At 41.7% G+C, this 18,669-nt stretch overlaps 1 long non-coding RNA gene and 1 other non-coding gene across 2 annotated transcripts in view; both read right to left on the bottom strand.

The window, feature by feature from the left end:
* Nucleotides 1-17,178, bottom strand: part of LOC116665319 — a 41,844-nt gene extending 24,666 nt beyond the window's left edge. Inside the window, exons 1-2 of the long non-coding RNA XR_004321881.1 lie at nucleotides 16,909-17,178; nucleotides 142-245 (exon numbers count right to left, since the gene is read on the bottom strand). This is a non-coding gene — a long non-coding RNA (uncharacterized LOC116665319). The remainder of the gene's footprint in view (nucleotides 1-141; nucleotides 246-16,908) is intronic.
* Nucleotides 9,953-10,024, bottom strand: TRNAS-GCU. Its single transcript has one exon. It is a non-coding gene; the product is annotated as a tRNA-Ser (tRNA).
* Nucleotides 17,179-18,669: the final 1,491 nt, after the last annotated feature.

Below are 18,669 nucleotides of genomic sequence, written 5' to 3'. Positions count from 1 at the left end.
TAGCTTCTCTGGGGCAACCAGCCAGGTAGCACTTTGTCATCAACTCAAATAAACCATGGGTTCTGGGTGTGCAAACTTAAAAACCAGAATGGCAAGTAGCCTGCATTCCACAGACATCCTGGGGACAGACGGAACACTCACATGTCTCACTGCCATGCAGCGGGGCAGCTCAGAACATAGGCCTGGGTCATCCCGGCTCCTCAGCTCACACCAGCAAATCACCTTTTCTCTTTCAGTCTGTACATCTGTAAAACGGGACCAATTTCTAATCATATACCTTCCACGTGGGGTGGATGTAAGAATGAAAAGAGAGAATCTTACCGAGTACGTAGTTGTACAACACAAGGCCAGAGAAAGGTACCATAAGTATTAACTATTGTTATTATATTATTATATATTATCTGTAAATAATTTCAATAGTTTTGAAATTCACCACATTTAAATGACTGTGCTAGGAACACTTGATGGGAGTATTTGTTATATAGTGCTTGAAGTTAACACATTATCCCCATCAGAAACGTGGTAAGTCTGAGGCCCATTTTTTTAAATTTTCAATCAGGTAACAATAAGAGCAGGACCCCCAACTTCCAGTTCAAGGTTCTACCCAGTAGCTCAAACTCCCTCCCTTCAACCCTGGCTTCAGTCCATTTCATATATTCAAAATCAGAGTGCTCTGCCTACCCACTCATCGTGACTTGCAGGTTTGTCTTAGTTGGCTTCCCCAGAAGGCAGACTTTGCGTACAAGTAATTTATCAAGGAGGTACCCCTAGCGGTAACCAGTAAGGGGAGCAGCACAAGGAAGGAGAGAAGGCCCAGCCAGAGTGGAGTCTCAGCAAAGTCTCACAGACGGCAGCTTTAGACTGACCCTGCAGGGGACTTGCCTGTGTACACCTGAGTCATCCCTGCCAGAGGGGATGGGAAATGCAGACAGGGGAAAGGCAGACAGTAGATGTGGCGGTGTCCCTGTTCACCATCCTTCCCAGTGACATACTTGGGGGAAGCTGTGTTTCTCATGGTCACAACTTTAGGTTCTGGGGGTCTAGAGCACCTCATTTTCAGAAGGGAGACAGAGAAAGAGTCCACTAACCTGAATCTATGGCAACCACTTGGTCATTTGGGGGGGTTCTCATACTGTAAACCATTAGGCAAAGAAAGCAGTTGCTGTCCTGGTAGGGATAATTAACCCTGATCATCTGTTGGAGGCTCTGTCCCTACTACCATGGGCCAAGCAGGAGTATGTGTGGAACTCAGAGCCACTCAAGGTTACTCCTCCGCCCAGTGTTAACTATGACCTAGCACTTAAAGCCAGCATGGCCATGCCAACTGGAGCTCAGACTCTTCATGGATGAAGGGCTGGGTCACCCCAACAAAAGAACAACCAGCAGAAGTGCCAGTCAGCTGAGGGTGGTGGGTAGAGGAGGGTTATGTAAACATCAGTTGCCAACAGTCTAGCTGTAGAAGGTGAGGACTGTAAATTGTCCAACTAACTCACTGCTTGTAAGTTTTCCCTATAAATCGTAGCCAGTCTCCATCATGAAGATTCCATGATTAGATGGAGTGAACCTGAATGTGGGATGTGACTGAACACTGTCTTCCACCAGTCCTCTCAGATCCCTTTTTGTGGTGTTTGTTCACTCCTGGCTTCCATGTGTTTAGCTTCCCAGCCCCACTCCTGAAACCAACAATCATAGGTTGGGTTCCCCAGAGCAGGTCCCAGATGAGGATTTGTGCACATGTGATGTAGGGACACTGGCGGAAAGGGGGGGGGGGTGGTGGTGAAGGACAGGCCAAGGAGGAGCGCAGGCCAGAGCTCACAGAGGGTGGCTGGGGCCTGAGCCCTTGGGCTGTAAGTCACACTCCAGGCTCTCTCTCCCTGGAGCCAAGGCAGCTCCGGCGCTCCAGGGGCCATCCGCCAAACTAACCACAGAGCTAACTTTGGAAGTGAAAGCACAGCAAAGCCTGGGGTGCACAAGAAATGGCAAAAAGGGACTGGGGGGAGTATGGGTAGGGCACTGGCATTTTCTGTTACCAGCTTTTCTACATAAAAGCTTTTGGAGTTGCTTTGCTACCAGTAAGAATGAATTTGGGCCAAAAAGCCAGAAACCAGGAGAGAACGGTCAGTCTGTTCCAACAGGACCAAAAGATCACATGTGCCCAGCTCAGCCCCCAAGGGTCGGGGAGCAAGGGAAGGCAGATGCACAGGCCTGCCCTCCGGAATATCCCCTCCAGCTGCAGAGAGGAGAAGCCACCTGTGGACTTCTGAAACCACAGCCCAGCAAGCCCCCAGGAGGTCTATTATTACAGGGCAGAAGGGAAGTACGTGCCCCAGGAGATTAGAGACTGGCAAGGTCACTCTGAACCCAAGAGGTGAAAAAACAAATCAAAATAGACAGAGAATTGGCATTGACAAGTTCAAGACACAATTTGTTTCTTCAAGTTACACTTAAGTTTTGCTTGGGCTTAAAGTTATTTTCAAGCCAGGCAGATTTCCAAGAGTCGAAAGCTGTTTTGAGAGCAGCCACATTCATGGGCTCATTCATTGTGTCTTTCGGGACACACTTAGGGAACGCCTGCTCTGTAAACAAGGATGGGGTTGGGCACCTGGCTGGTGAAAAAATAGACAGCAGCCCTGCCCTTGTGGAGTTTCTGGTTTACTAGGGAGACAATCACTAAATAAATAAATACACTCATAGATACGGAAGTACAAATTGTGATGGCATCTTGGAGGAAAAGAATGTAGAATGTCACAACAGAGAATAGCAGGGTGAACCAAATTAACTTCGTTTGTCAAAAAAGATCCCTCTGAGGAGGTGGCTTGTAAATCAAGGCCTGAGGACGAGTACGTGTTGGTGGATTGGCCTTCCTGGGCAGAAAGAACAGCCTGGAGTTGGGTTGCCCTGAGGGTCAAACAAACCAAAGCATGCAAACAAATTAAAGCACCCCCAACCCCTCTGAAGGAGCCAAGCAGAAGCTTAAGCGTGTTTCTGTACATGTGTCGTGGGAGTGGAGTTTCCAGAGGGAAATGAGGCCTGGAGTGGTGAACATTCACCCAGAAACCTGCTTTGGGTCAGATACTTAAATCAGACCAAAACAATGAACCTTCTGATAAAAGACAAGTCAGAGTCGTCTCAGCCTATAGCCCTGCACAACTCCAGGGAGCGCCATGCACACTGCAACCTCTATGAAGACGGCCCCAAGAGTGGGCAGTGTGCAGCTTGTGCACCATAATGTGAGTTTACAACTAGAATTAGTGGGAAAGGAGCTCTCTGGAGAAGTCAGTAGAATGCTTCAACTGTTTGGGAGAAAGGAGGTCAGCTTAAGCAATGGGTTTTTATTTTGTGAAGAAGCTGGAGGCTCATGAGGCAAAACAATGAAAATGGAAGTTTAAGATGTATTGAGATAGAAAGATTTTCTTCTACAAAGAAAAAAATGTTTGTGGAGCTTTCTGCTGGACAGATAATACTGAGGAAAATAGACAAGCTCCTACCTTCATAAAGCTTACAGTCTAGTGGGGGAGGAAAGACATTAATGTAAATAATATAAAAACAAATGTGCCCTTGTACGCTGAGAAGAGGCATGCAGAAGAGGCACCCCAGGTAGGGTGGGGGTTTGGGGGTGGGCGCCAGGCCCTGACTAAGTCTGAAGTGTGTGTCAGGACAACTTCTCTGAGAAAGTAATATTTCAACTGAAATCAAAAGGATGAGCAAAGGTTAATCAGGCAAAGGAGATGGAGATTCAGAGATTCCTAAACTTGTTTGACCACAAAATCCTTCTATCCCAGGGCACCTTACTGCACTAGACAAATCTTTTCTGACAGTAAACTAAAGTAACCAGAACACCATCATTTTTTGTTTGTTTGTTGTGTGCTTCCTTTGAAGATAAAACCAACAGTAGTACTACCTTACATTTAAACAGTGTAGTGTGTCACACTTGACCAGGTGCTTTTGTATCGCTTCTTATTCAGCTCCCAAAACAACCCTGAGTGGGTGGTGGTAGTTCCCCCACACACAGGCAAGTTCAGATAGGTGGAGTGGCATGCCCAGCACCCGCCATCTCACAGCTGGTGAGGGGCAGGCCTGGAACTAAAGCCAAGGACAACCAGGTCACCAACTCCCAGAGCATGTTAAGTTTTACGACCTTGACTGCTCCCACACACAAACACATGGTCATTAACAATATTATTAACTGAATAGCTGTGAGCTGATGCTTGGATCCTCAGAGCCTTCATCTGATAGCTGAAAAGTCTATCTATGCTTCTGAATCAGGCTGCTGGCCTGCTTCCTCTTAAGAACCTAAGGATGGCTACACTGAGTCAGACCCAAGGTCTACCTGCAATGGAAGCACACAGTTGTCCTCATGGAGGTCAGCTTTAAAGGCTAGAGCCACGTCCCAAGCATCCTGCTTATCTTCAATAGCCAATTATGGATCTAACACCTTCAAATGTACCTAAAACTTGGGGAAAAAAAAAAAAAACCTATTTGTTATTTTATCACCACTTGGGCTAGTGAGGTTTATAAGTTAATTCTTCCTGTTGTAAAATCTTTTTATTTATCTTGTAAATGTCTATTGAAAATTAGGTTGTTGGGAAAACAAATATATGTATGTATATGTATAGACTGAAACATGCTGTACACCAGAAATTGACACAACATTGTAAACTGGCTTTACTTCAATCAAAAAATAAAAAAAAAGAAAAAAGAAAAAAAGATCAGGATAACAGAAAAAAATTAGGATAGAAAGCACTATCATAGATAGTTATAATTTTAAAATATTTGACTAGCTAATCATTAGATTGTTGAATAACTGATTTAAATTTAGTTGATCTGAAAATTATATTTGAAGTTTATAGCTATAATATTTTGTCTTCCATTGTAGATTAGTAACTAAATAATCTTTGTAAACTTTGTAAAATTAAAAAAGAAAGAAAGAAAATTAGGCTGTTGGAAGAAATAAATTTCTCAAGAAGGGAGGATTACCTTTAGAGGTAAGACAAACCAAGACTACCTTCTAACTTGACCACAGAACTCCTCTTTTTGTAGAATTAAATATATGCTCCTATTAGTGATCTCCTTAAGTAATATCTGGGAATTACGCTTCTGCTTAGCAATTCTCTCAGCAGATAGACACTGAATGTCCATTTTTGGCAAAGATCTGTGCTGGCTGTAGTGGGGTAACATAAAATACTCTCCCCATAAGGAGTTTTGGGGTTTTTTCAATATATAAATTTTTATTAAATTATAAGTGATCAGAAAGGTACATAAACCCTAAATTTTCACAAAATAACTATGCTTAAGTAACTATCACCAAAACCAAGAAATAGAACTTTTTATCAGCTCCCTAAAATCTACCTGTGCCCTCTTCTGACACTACACCACCTCTCCCTGAGGTAATCAGTATTCTGACCACATATTAGTCTCCCATTGTTGTTTTAACAAATTACCACAAACTTAATGACTTAAAACAATGCATATTTATTCTCTTACAGCTCTGGAGAACAGAAATCGAAAATCAGTCTCACAGGGCTAAAATCAAGGTGTTGGCAGGGCTGGTTCCCTCCAGAGGCTTCTAGGGGAGAATCTGTTTCCTTCTCTTTCCCAGCTTCTAAGGGACAGCTGCCTTTCCTGATTTATAGCCCCTTTCCTGTATCTTCAAAGCCAGAATCGTTAATCTCCTCCCTGACCCTGGTCCTCCTGCTCCCTCTTATTAGGACATTTATAATTAGATTGAGCTCACCTGGATAATCAAAGCTAATCTCTCTGTCTCAGAATCCTTAATTAAATCACATCTGCAAACTCTTTTACCATATAAGGTAATACATCCACAGGTTTACGGGACTAAGATGTAGACATCTTTGGGGATCCACTGTTCACCCTACACAGACTCTAACATCATAGATCCTTTTGCTTTTTTTTTTTTTTTTAACTTTATGGAAATGGAACCACACACTCCTTTAATGATGTTTGATTTTTAAAAGTTTTAAATTTTGGTGTAGTCTAGCTTATCAATCTTTGGTTTTAAAGTTAGTGTGCTTGTGTCTTTTTAAAGAACTATTTGCCTACCCCAAATAATGAAGATGTCTTCATTTCTTCTAGTTGCTATAAATTTTTACTTATCACATTTAAACCTATAGTTCCCTCAGAATTAGTTTTACTGGATAGTGTGAGGTAGTTATTAAGGTCCTTCTTCTTTTTTTTTTTTTTTTTTCCACTGATATGGATACCCAAATGGCTTAGTATGATTTTGGAAAGATTGCCTTTCTCTCATTGGTTTGCACTGCTACTTTTGTCTTAATCAAACATCTGTTTAGCACCATACCACACTGTCTTAATTATTGTTGCTTTAAAATAAGTCCAGATAACCTTTGGTGCAAGTTCTCCAATTTTGTCCTCCTTCAAGATTATCTTGGTGTTCTTGGCCTTTTGCAATGTCATATACATTTTAGAATCAGTTTCCCAATTTCTTGGAATTTGATTGAGACCACACTGAATCTCTAGATTATTTGGCAGAGCAACTGTACAATTCTGAGCCCTCTACTCCCTGAATATTATTTGGGTTTTAACTTATTTCCATGACATCTTATTCTTTTTGGACAAAGTTGTTGCACATCTTCCATTGGATTTATTTTTCTAGGGATGTATTGTTTTTTATGCTGTTATTACAATGCTATAACATTTAAATTTTTCATTTTCTGATTATTATTGGCATATAAATACAGTTGATTTTTATATTGATCTTACATTGAGCTAGTTTGCTAAATTCATTTACTAATTTATATAGCCTGTAAGTTCTTTTGGATCTTCTCTCTCTAGTTATATATATATCAATAATATGTATATATACATATATTTCTATATGTTATCTATGATGCTGATGAATAGTGGCAGTTTTATTTCTTCCTTTTTCATCATCAGACATTTTTTTTTCTTGCCTTATTGCATTAGCTGTGAACCTCCAGCCTAATGTTGAATAGATGTGATAACAGACCTCTTTGTCTCATTTTCTAGTTAGGGGGATTATGAAGTTTGTTATAGGGTTATCTATGGGTACCTTTCACAGGATCAAGGAAGCTCCTTATGTTTCTAGTTTCTAGCTAAGAATTTTTAAAAAATCGTGAATGAGTGTTGAATTTTATTTAAATGTTTTTTCTGTACCTATCAAGATATTGGTAAGATCTCCCCCTTTATTCTGTTCATGTGGTAAATTACAGTAATTGAATTATCTTAGCCTTTTGAAATAATTTCAGACTTACATAAGAGTTACAGAAATAGTACAGAGTTCCCATATACCTTACACTTAGCTGCCTCTGATGCTCATTTTATATAACCAGGGAACCATTGTCAAAACTTAAATAATTAACACCAGTGGAATACTTTAAACTATACTATATAATTTATTCAGAATTTACTAGTTTTTCAAATTTTTTTCTGTTCCAGGATCTCATATTGCATTTAGTTGTCATGTCTCCTCAGTCTGCTCTAATCTGTGACAGTTTCTTACTTTGAGGCTTTGCATTTTTGAGAAATATACTACAGAGATGATGTGCTCTTCCCAGTGCATCACATCAGGGGTACATGGTATCTCTTATCAGTAACGTCAACCTTGATCACTGCCAGCATTAATTGAGTTTTTAATGTTAAACTTCCCTTATACTCTTGGAATAAACTAAAATTGGTTATGATATTTTAGGATAATGTTTTGAATAGGATATTTGCATCTATGATTGTTAGAGAGTTTGGTTTGTAATTTTCCTTTTCTGTAGTACCTTTATACCTGGTATTTATCAGGATTTGTTGTCAAGGTTAAACTGGCTCCATAAAACAGGGTAGTAACTATTTCCTCTTTATTTTCTGGGAGAGTTCATGGTTTATGTAAGACTGCTGCTATTTCTTCCCTAAATACTTGATGAATCCATTGATGAAGTCATCTGGAGTTTTAAGGGCAGGTTTTAAATTATAGATTCGATAATTATAGGACTATTTAGATTTCTATTTTCCCTTGTCTCAGCTTTGGTATAGTGTCTTTCCAAAGAACTTACCCAATTCATATTTTTAAATTTATTGGCAGAAACGTACTCATCATATCCTTATTGTCTCTTTAAGTATCTGTATGATCTGTGGTAAGATGCTCTTTTTCTTTACTTATACTTTGTTTTTTTCTCTTTTCCTTGATTATTCTTGCCAGAGGTTTATCAATATTATTGATCTTTTCGTAGCACTAACTTTTAGTTTGGTTGATTCTTTCATTGCACATTTGTTTACTATTAACTTTTTGCTTTTATTTTTATTATGTTCTACTTTCTAGAGTTTAACTTGCTGAGTGCCCCCCATCCCCGGCTAATTTCTTGAGACAGATTCTTACTTACATAGCTGATTTTCAACCTTTCTTCTTCTTTAACATGCGCTTTTGATGCTATAAATTACTGCTCCCAACCTCCAAACACAACTTTAACTGAATCCCATATATTTTGATAGGTTATATTATCATTTAATTACAATATTTTCTCTTTTTTCTTTGATCCACATATTGTTTAGAAGTGTATCACTTAATTTCTAAAAATGTGGGGATTATCTAAGTATTATTTGTTACTAATTTCTACCTGAATTTTACTGTGGTTGTAAAACCATAAATTCTCCCAGAGAATAAAAAAAGAAAGAACACTTACTACTCATTTTATGACAGCAATGTAACCTTAACATCAAAACCTGACAAAGATATTGTGTAGGGAAAAAAAAGAAAGAAATCAATTTAAATTTTCTGAAATTTACTGAGATTTGTTTTATGGACCAGCATACAGTCAATTTTGGTAAATGTACCATGTGTACTCAAAATCTTAAAAGTATATTCTGCAATTGAGTGAAGTATTCTATATCTGGTAATTGGGTCACATTTGCATTTGTTAATTATGTTGTTCAAATCTTTTGTATCTGTGTGGGGTAATTTTCTTTTGTTTTGACTGTTCGTTTCAAAAGTTAGTGAGAGAAGTAAAAGATGTATTAAAATCTCTCATTATAATTGTGGATCTGTCCATTTCTCCTTTTAGTTCTGGTTTGTCAATTTTGCTTTGTAAAATTTGAAGATGTACTATTAGGTGAAATTTAGATTGTTATATCTTCCAAATGGAATGAAATTTTTATCCTTTTGAAATGTGCTTCATTTCTTGTAAAGCTTCTTGCCTTTGACTGGCATTAGTATAATCATACCAGTTTTCTTTTACTTAGTTTTTTTTCTTTCTTTTACTTTTATTTTTCCTGTATGCTTATATTTGGGTGTAATGGTATGTTTATTTTTAATCCAGTCTGATAATCTTTGTCGTTAATTAAAGTACTTAATCTGTTTACATTTAATATACTTACTAACATATTTGGGTTTAAATCTAATCATTTTATTTGTTTGCTAGTTATTTTAATTGTTCTGTTTTTCCCCCTTACCTCCTTTTGCATTAATCAAGTATTTTTTAATTATTCTATTTCCCTCTTCTATTAACTAGTTATTGATTCTTTTATTATCCTTTTATTGGTTATTTAGAACTAAAGATTACAACATGCATCCTTGACTTACTAAAGTTCAATGAAGTACTTTTTTCAACTCATAGATAACATTAAGGACATTGGGATACCTTAACTCCTTTTCCTACTTCTTATATTTCGTGTATTGTTGTGTATTTTAATTCTACATATATTCTAACTTTCTCAAGATACTATTTTATACAATCAATTTTAATCTAGATTTTCCCATATGTTTACTTTTTACAGTGCTCTTCATTCCTTTCTGCATCTTCTTGACTCCATCTGGGATTCTTCTTCTACCTGAAAAATTGTTTATTCTTCCCTTGGTGTCTGTCAACTAGCTATAAATCATCTGTTTTTGTTTGGCTGGAAATATCCTTATTTCACTTTTATTTATTTTTTAAAATTTTTTCGGTGGGTAATTAGGTTTGTTTGTTTGTTTTAATGGAAGTACTAGGGATTGAACCTAGGACCTGGTGCTTAGCATGCACGTACTCTACCACTGAGCTATACTCTCCCCACTTCACTTTTATTTTTGAATAATAACTTCTCTGGGTATAGAATTTTAGTTTGGCTGTCATTTTCTTCTAGCCTTTTAAAGATGTCATTTCACTATTTTTTGGCTTCCATTGATTTCGTTGAAAATTGGCTGTCTTATTGTATCTCTTAGTTTGTTTTATTTTTATTTATTTATATTTTAACACAAGCTGCTTTTACAGTTTTTTCTTTGTTTCTTTGGCTGTATTACTATAATGTGCCTGTAGTTGTGGATTTCTTTGTATTTGCCTGCTTGGGGTTTGTAGCACTTTTTGAATCTGTAGCTTCATGTTTGTCAGTTCTTAAATCCTCAGATTATTTTCTCTTCAACTCTTCCTTCTGTTACATCATCCTTTCCTTCCAGGACTCTAATTATACAAAGTTTACACTGGGTTCAATATATCCCCTAGGCTCTTTTCTGTATTTCACAAACTTTTTATCTTGTAATTGCAGTGACGTCTGCATATTTCCTTCTGGCTTATATTCACATTCATGAATCATCTCTTCAGTTGTGCATAATCTGGTTTTAAACCCTTACATTGAGTTTTTCTTTTCAGTCCTAGAATTTTCATTTGATTCTTTTAAAAAGAGATTCAACATTTATGTTTAAATTATACCATTTTTTTCTGTTGGTTTTCACTTATCTGCTCCTATCTTCTGGTATGCTGGGTATTTTGTGTGTGTGTACATATACTGTGAATGAAAAATTTTAGCAATTATCACTGCTACTCCTCACCCTTCCGTATCTTCTAGCCAAGGCAATGAACAGCGTGAGCCTCGTTCTTGCTATTGGATAAAATTCTATTTAGTTCCCTCTATACTCCAGAACATTTTGTTTCTGCCAGTGGAAGCAGTCTGGGGTAGTTGAAACATAGGCCATAGAATAAGTAGCCTTGGGTCAAATCTTGGCCTCAACTGCTTCCTGGGTGACCTTGGGCAAATTATTTTACCTCTCTGAGCTTCAACATCCCCACTGTGAAATGGGGATGATGATAGTAATAGTTATCAAGATGACATGAGGTAATGCTAGGGAAGCAGTTGGCAAAAAAAATAAGTAAATAAATAAATGTTGGCTATGGCTCCTATTTAATTTAGGGTCCTGTAGCGTGCAGGAAGGACTTACACTATTCTCATCTGTTGAATTCCTCATTTGAGAGGCAGCCTCAGGAGTGCTGTGGGAAGGGAAGGAAGGCTGGAAAACATAGGATCTTCCTTGAGTTCATGGGTGACCATAGTTTAGTCCAACAGTAATGGTGCTCCTAAGGCTGATATCTACATCTTTTCAGAGAAATGTTACAAAATTTATTAATATGGGTGCTCATCAGCCAAGTTTCTTGTTTTCACTCCTCCCTGGGAGGAAACTGGTTGTATTTCAGAGACATTACAGGTCTCCATTCCCTCCCACCTCTCCCCTTCAGAAACACCAAGGTTGGGAGGGCCTTAAATTGATCACGAACAGATGATGACTTCCCACCCTGGTGGTCAGAAGTGCTCCTCCATGGAGCTTGGCACCTCTGCTCATCAAAATCTCTCCTCAGTAATTAATTATTTAGCTCTTAATGTGAACTGAATGAATGTGTCATTTCACCTAAGTGCATTTGCATTTGACACCTTACCTTCACTCTGGATTGAAAGGCTCGTGTCCCCATGAAAGCCAAGGAACAGCATTAAGAAGGGGACATAGCGGACAGACACGAGTCAGAAGACACCTGTCCCCACTTCCAGGTCTCATTAGCTGTGTGGCTTTAGTTAATTTATTTTTCTCTCCTTGCCCTCAACATCCTCATCAAAGGTTCTCTCAAATCCCTACCAGCTCTAAAAACTATCTGGGAAAGTAGTTTTAGTTGGAGGACCTGAAGTGGGCCCAGAAATCACAGTCAGGCACCTACAGTCATCCCATTGCCTACCTGACCCTGGAAGTGTTCAAGGCACCGATGGGACCCCTCACTGCCCCTCCCCCAGCCCCCTGGGAGTCCCTCCTCCTCCCCAGGGCCTCTTCTGAGCCAAGCTCCGAGGGCAGGCGAGGCCACTCCAGCATCTTGTGGCACTACCCCCTTTCCTCCCCTCCCCTCAGGATCCTCGTTTCCTGTCTCACAGATTTACGATGCAGTTCAAAGAAGGGGGGATGATATAACGCTTTCCTGCTCCCTCCCTCTCCCAACCGACTTAGTCTAACTGGCTGAGGGCCAAGCGGTTTTGTTCTCCGCAACCTCCTGTTTGTAAAAATGCTCCAGGCCCCAACCCCCCCACTGTGACATGGCGACGTGGCGTCAGCTCCCAAACCCCCTGGTCAGGCTTTCACTCCTGGGCAGGAAGGAGGCCGCTCTGGAGTCTAATTAAATGCTGAGGAAATAAACCACGGGCTTCAATTTTAGCTCTGAAAATAGCTAGGACCCAGGATTCCTCTCTCTGGCCTGAGCTGAGATGAGGCCAGGGCCTTCTGGGCCTGGGCTGTGGGGTTTTCAAGAGGAAACTCAACAGGAAGGAGAGGACGCGGGTCGAGGAGTATGAGGATCCCACAGAGGCTCAAGGGTGCAGAAGCCAGTGGGAGAAGCCTTCAGGCAGAGGGTGACTCAAGTCCCAGGGGGATGGGCTATGCTGTCCCCTCCATCCCTACCTGGCATGCTCTTCCCTGCTTCTAGAATGTGCTGACTCCAGCCTGCTGGACACCCAGGAGTTCTGGGTCCCGATGAATGCATGCCTGAGCCCCCTGAGGCTCAGAGTGCTAAGCTCTGGCCAACACTGAGATAATTCTCTAGGCAGATCATAGAACACACATCACAGTTCTGTGCATAATCAATCCTCTTGGGTAATGAGGGTGAGGAAAACATCAACAAATGGATATGGGGAAATAAAACCTTCTGTGCAATGTGTTACTGGCTCAGTTAGACTGGCTCCTGAGCATCTTCCTGTCCACCTTGCCTGGAAGGAGAGAGACCAGCCTGCTGAGGGAGACAGGCTGGGAACCACTACTTACACCTGCCAAGGAGAAGAGGGGCCGGCCGTGAGAACTAGGGCATGTCAGAGGGACATGAGCTTTGCCATCTGGGTACCTCCTGGGTCATCCACACCCTCCCAACTCTTCTCACACTATACCCTCATTGGTGGTCCATCTCCTGATTAGACCATGGACGCATGGGAAGCACTACATTCTCTCCTCCCCTCCCCTACTACCTGCCACATAGGAGGTGCTGGGCTTAAATGTTTTTGTTCTTTTTCAACTTTCCCTTTGTAACAGCCAGAATTGAATTTGCTTTGTGTTGTCACAAGCACTCTTACCTCAGCATCAAAGGGACAAGGCGTGAAGCCATGATCAAGAACAAGTTTAACTTTGACATTTTGTAAAAGGTCATTCTTGGGGTGGGTGGGGGGTGGAAGAACAAGCTAAATGAGTTTGGGGAACAAGCTTACCTGGGTGCCTTCTGCACACCCGGATGACCCAGAGGGACAGCACAACTGGGGCGATACCTCTAGTACCAGTGGTGCCGTGAACAGAAACATCACGTGTGCCTAAAACTAAGCCAATGCTCACTGCTTCTTTGGACTAGTTGGAATAGAAAGGAAGGAGAAACTCAAAGGAAATCAAACTCAAAGGGCAGGAGTGAGGGCTCTTATCTGCCACTGCTTTGCAAGAGCTTTTCCATCAGGACAAAAATGCTGAGCAGGCGATTCCCTAGACAAAAGCCCCTTCAGCTCGTTCTTGGAGAGATCTTCAGAGCTGCTGCTTCTCTTCAGATTTATTCACTCCCGCCATCAAGGGGTGTGCAGCAGCTACCACAGCTACATGTGGTAGGTGCAGTGGGGGCACAGCCAACCACCTGAGTCATTACAATACAGTGTGACAACTACAAAACAGTGTGACCTGCATGGAGGACAGGAGGCTAAGGAGGGACAGGGCAGAGGTAGCTACGGCTGGCTGCCTGGCAGTCAGAGAAGGCTCCCCAGAGAAGGTGGAGGGTGCCAGGCCTTCTCCAGGCCCACTGCCCCTCTGCCCCTCCTCCAACCCAGCAGCACTGATGCTCTTGTAAGGGGGCCTGATGCCAGGGGAGACAGACTGGCAGTTTGAGGACACATTTCATCCTCTGGAGACCTGCTGGCACCCTGGTCTCCTGCTTCTCTGCTCTTAGGAGCCTCCTCGGGCCTGCCTGTTCCTAACAGAACCTTCTCTTGGAGTCTGAGGCCAGAATACAGGCTACACTGGTAATAATAATAATAATAACGCTGAGGGGCGGGGGGGAAGCAGTGGAGCCGAGGAGAAACACCACTTTACCCTTAAGCCCTACCCTGTGGGTAACTGTCTCAACCCCCAACTGTGCTTGTGGAGACTGTAGCTCCGTGTGGCCAAACCACAAAGTCCCCATTTGGAAGATCCCGTTTCCTAACCACCTTGGCCCAACATCAATAGCAATATTGCCCCACGAGGAGCAGCAAGCCATTTACTGCAAAAACCACCAGCGCCAGGGCTCAAAACCCACGTTCAGACACGAAGAACTCCCCTCTGGAGTGTAAAACCAAGTTCAGAATTAAGAAAAACAAAATCTGCAGACCAAGTTTCCTCCAAGGAGACACCCTCAGCGCCCCTCCTCACAGCTGCCTAGGCCTTCTTCCCGGGCTGGCCCCTCGTTAGGAACTAATGGTCCCCAGCTGTGCCAGCTTCCAGGCCTCCTCCTTAACCCCTTGGTTTCCTCCATTACTGTCAGAAGAAAATTGGGCCTCAGAAATCCCAGGCCGAGCTGAGAGCAGAGAGCACTCACCACGCAGAGTTCATGGTGTGCCTATTCTAAGGTTTCTCCTAATAAACCAAATTAATAATTGCTGCCATTTGTGGGGTACATTGTATGCCTTAATCACTTGCATTTTTAGCTCTTCTGAGACCTCTTATCTTTGCAAACACAGTAGGAGGTAGGAGTTGTTTCACCCATCTTGTGAATGAGAACATGGGGGCCAGCAAGATGTGATTTAAACTCTCCCTGTTCTCTTTATGCGCACCCTAACACTTACTCTGAGCAAGAGTTGATTCTCCAATGTGTGCATTAAAGAGATAATCGCCACTCTTGCATTATCCATCTGTAGAGGTTTTAAAACTTTAAAACGAGAAAACACTGGGCTGAGAATCAGAAGACCCAGATTTTCTCCCCAACCAAGGCTCTTGTTGACTTTGGACAAATACCAGCTTCCTTGAGCTCCCACAACCTTATCTTCAAAATAATGCAAGTAAAAATATCTGCCTTTCTTCCCTCTTGGGCTTGTTGGAAGATCAAATAGATCCCAGCTGGGCAAAAGCATCATAAACCTTCGAGAAGAAGGGCGATGACAGTGGAAGCCACCCTCTGCCCCCTGGGGACACGACACATTCCAAGAGAGGAGAGACTCACCCTGATGGTTTCACAGTGAGTTTGGGGGCCTGACATTCCAAGAGTCTTTCATTTTATTTGTGAGAAACAGACTCAGAGGTCCTCTGTCAGATCCTGTTATCTTTATGATTTTGGAGAACCTGTGGTTTATTCTAATGACACACTTTAAGTCCTCCCTGGCTGAACCTAGCCTGATAAAAAGGTGACCCATTGGCAGGAACCATGTGTGAGTCACTGTCTTCAACTCACCACCTACCCTCTCTTATCATACTGGCACTATATCAGATTTTTCCTCTCCCGTGGAAAAGAATCAGTTAAACTAAGATCAACTCAGAAACAACCCAAATTCCTTCAGCTGGCAAATGGATAAACACCTGTGGTACCTTAATTCATACAATGGAATATTACTCAGCAACAAAAGGAGTGAAATACTGCTACCTATCACAAATGCTTTCTGCCAAGTGAAAGGGGCCAGACTCCAAAGGCTGTGTATTATATGATTCCATTTATGTGACAGTCTGGAAGAGGCAGAACTCTAGGGATGGGACCAGATCAGTGGTCACCGGGGGTAAGTGCTCAGGACAGATTTGACTAGAAGGAGTTAGGGAGCACAAGGGAGTTCTTGCAGGGCAATGGAACTGTTCTGTATTGTGATTATGGTAGCGGTTACAGGACTCTATGCATTTAAACTCTTCTATCTCCCTCTAGTCCATTTAAGGACCCTAATGATAACGTTGGGCAGATAATCTTATTTTGAAATTCATTAATTAGCAACCTAAAGCCCCCCTTGCCATATAACCTAAGACATTCACAGGCCCCAGGGGTTGGGACACGAACATCTTTTTGTGGGGGGCATTATTCTGTCTACTACAGAGGATGCCCCAAATGGATGAGCATTTTCACTTTAACCACCAGGGATTTTCAAACTTTAGTGTACTAAATGTCCGGAAAGCCAAAATTTTAGGCTCTGTTGGATTCTAATTCAGCACTTTTGAAATGGACCCAAGGATCCTGAATTTTCAGTAAGCTCCCTCCTTCCTGACATACATGATCCAAGGGGTAAATTTTGTAGAATCTGCTTTTTTTTTTTTTTTTTGTCTTTGGGTAGGGTATAATGGTTACATTTTAGACACCTAATTTTAAAAAATTTATGATCTATGATTTACTGAGTAATTCAAATATCCTAATAAATATAGGTGAGTGTAGCAAGCACTTTCTATGTGCCAGATCTATTCTAAGCGCTGTCCATGCATATCTCATTTAATCCTCACACTAACATGATGAGATATGGTTATTATTGTCTCTGTTTTGCAGAGTAGATAACTAAGGCACAGGGGTTTAGGTAACTTACCAAAGGCAAAGTACTTACACAGACAAAGCCAGAGGCCTACCCATTCCCTTCCTTCACCCACCTCCAAAGGTGGAGTTAGCCCTGGGCATAGCCAAGGGTTGGGGCTGTACTTTTACACTCAAGGAGGTACAAACAGAGCAATTAAAAGCCTCAAACTACCTGGTTAGGTTGTCTTTAATTCTTCTCCACGTACCAGTCACGACAATGCCATGGTCAGGAAGAAATCTGTTCAGGAAATGCCAACCCGGGAACAGCGACGTCAGAGCATTCCTTCTCGCTCGCTCGCTCGCTCGCTCTCACACGCACGCGTGGACGCACAGACGCATGCACGGACGCACAGATGCACGCACGCACGCATACACGCACGCACACACGCGTACGTGCACGCCGGAGGATAGGCTACCTTTATTATAGAGGCGGGTTGCGAGATGCTGCAACTCCCTGCACCCTTCAGACCAGCTGCGGGTCGCCCTGGCCTCCTGTCTGTGTCTGAGAGAACTTCCAGCTGGGACTCTGTGAGCCCCTGTGAGCCCCTGTCTCATCTCACTTCTTCAGGATGGAAACTGGAGAGACTCATGTAAGAGCAGGCGGGTTACAGGGCTGACAGCTGTCTAGGGTGCACCACCTGGTCTGAAATGGGCACCAAAGAACAAGCCACTCTCTCCCCACTCCCCCTGCCACTCCCCACCTCCCCACTCTGCCTCCTTCATCTCCACCCCCAGTTTCCTCTTCCGTCCTTTTCCTTTTCTCCATCTCCTTAGGATGCCTTCTCTACCTCAACTCTCTCCCTAGGGTCTCACTGCCTTAACTGTGTGTGGCTTTGGAGGCCTGGGCAGAGAGGTAGGTTGCAACCAGAAATCATGAGTCTTTAAGCCCACTTTAGACTCTGTCCCGGTTTCTCCTTTGAAAAATGAATGTATGAACATTTGCCAACTTCCTGACCCAAAGCAGCATCTTTGGTTCTGAAACCTGCCTTGTGGTCTGATAGGGTGCTCCGTGTCCGGGCTTTTCCTGACACCTTATGAAATACAGAGTGTTCGCGAGGTGACCTTTGCAGATGGGGAAACTGATGCTCAGAGAAGGGGAGATGACTCACTCGAGGCGACACAGCATTTAGTGGCTGAGCCAGGACCAGAAACAAGTTTTCCAACTGTGTCTTGCCAGGACATTTAAGTTCTTCATGATGATGATAATGATTCTATGGTCCACGGCACAGTATGCGGCTACTGCCAACAGGTCCTGAAGAACATCAAAGAAGATAAGGACAGAAAAACCTTAAAGTTGGTTACCTTTTATGACTAATTGCTATGCAATCTAGTTATACAGATGGGGTTCATTAATATGTCAGATTTTGTTTTATGTTTTTATATGATGAAAAACCAACACCCCATGGGATGTGGGCCAATGGGCTGTGTATAAAGAGAGGACTTTTAAAAAAAATTTTTAAAAACATTTTTATTGAAGTATAGTTGATTTACAATATTGTGTTAGTTTCTGGTATACAGCAGAATGATTCAGTTATATGTATTCTTTATCATATTTTTTTCATTATGGTTTATTACAGGATTTTGAATATAGTTCCCTGTGATATACAGTAGGGCCTTGTTGTTTATTTATTTTATAAATAGTACTTTGTATCTGCTAATCCCAAACTCCTAATTTGTCCCTTCCCCCTCCCTGCCTTTCCCCTTTGGTAGTCGTAAGTTTATTTTCTATGTCTGTGTGTCTATTTCAGTTATGTCAATAAGTTTATTTGCATCATATTTTATATTCCACATATAAGTGGTATCATATGATATTTGTCTTTCTCTGTCTCATTTACTTCACTTAGTATGATGATCTCTAGGTCCATATGTTGTTGCAAATGATATTAATTCATTCTTTTTAATGGCTGAGTAATATTCCATCATGTATATGTTC

This window comes from Camelus ferus, chromosome 8 (genome assembly GCF_009834535.1).
Source record: "Camelus ferus isolate YT-003-E chromosome 8, BCGSAC_Cfer_1.0, whole genome shotgun sequence".
Classification (NCBI taxonomy): domain Eukaryota; kingdom Metazoa; phylum Chordata; class Mammalia; order Artiodactyla; family Camelidae; genus Camelus; species Camelus ferus.
The sequence above is the reverse complement of the archived record's forward strand: the minus strand, read 5'-3'. Positions and strand labels throughout refer to the sequence as shown.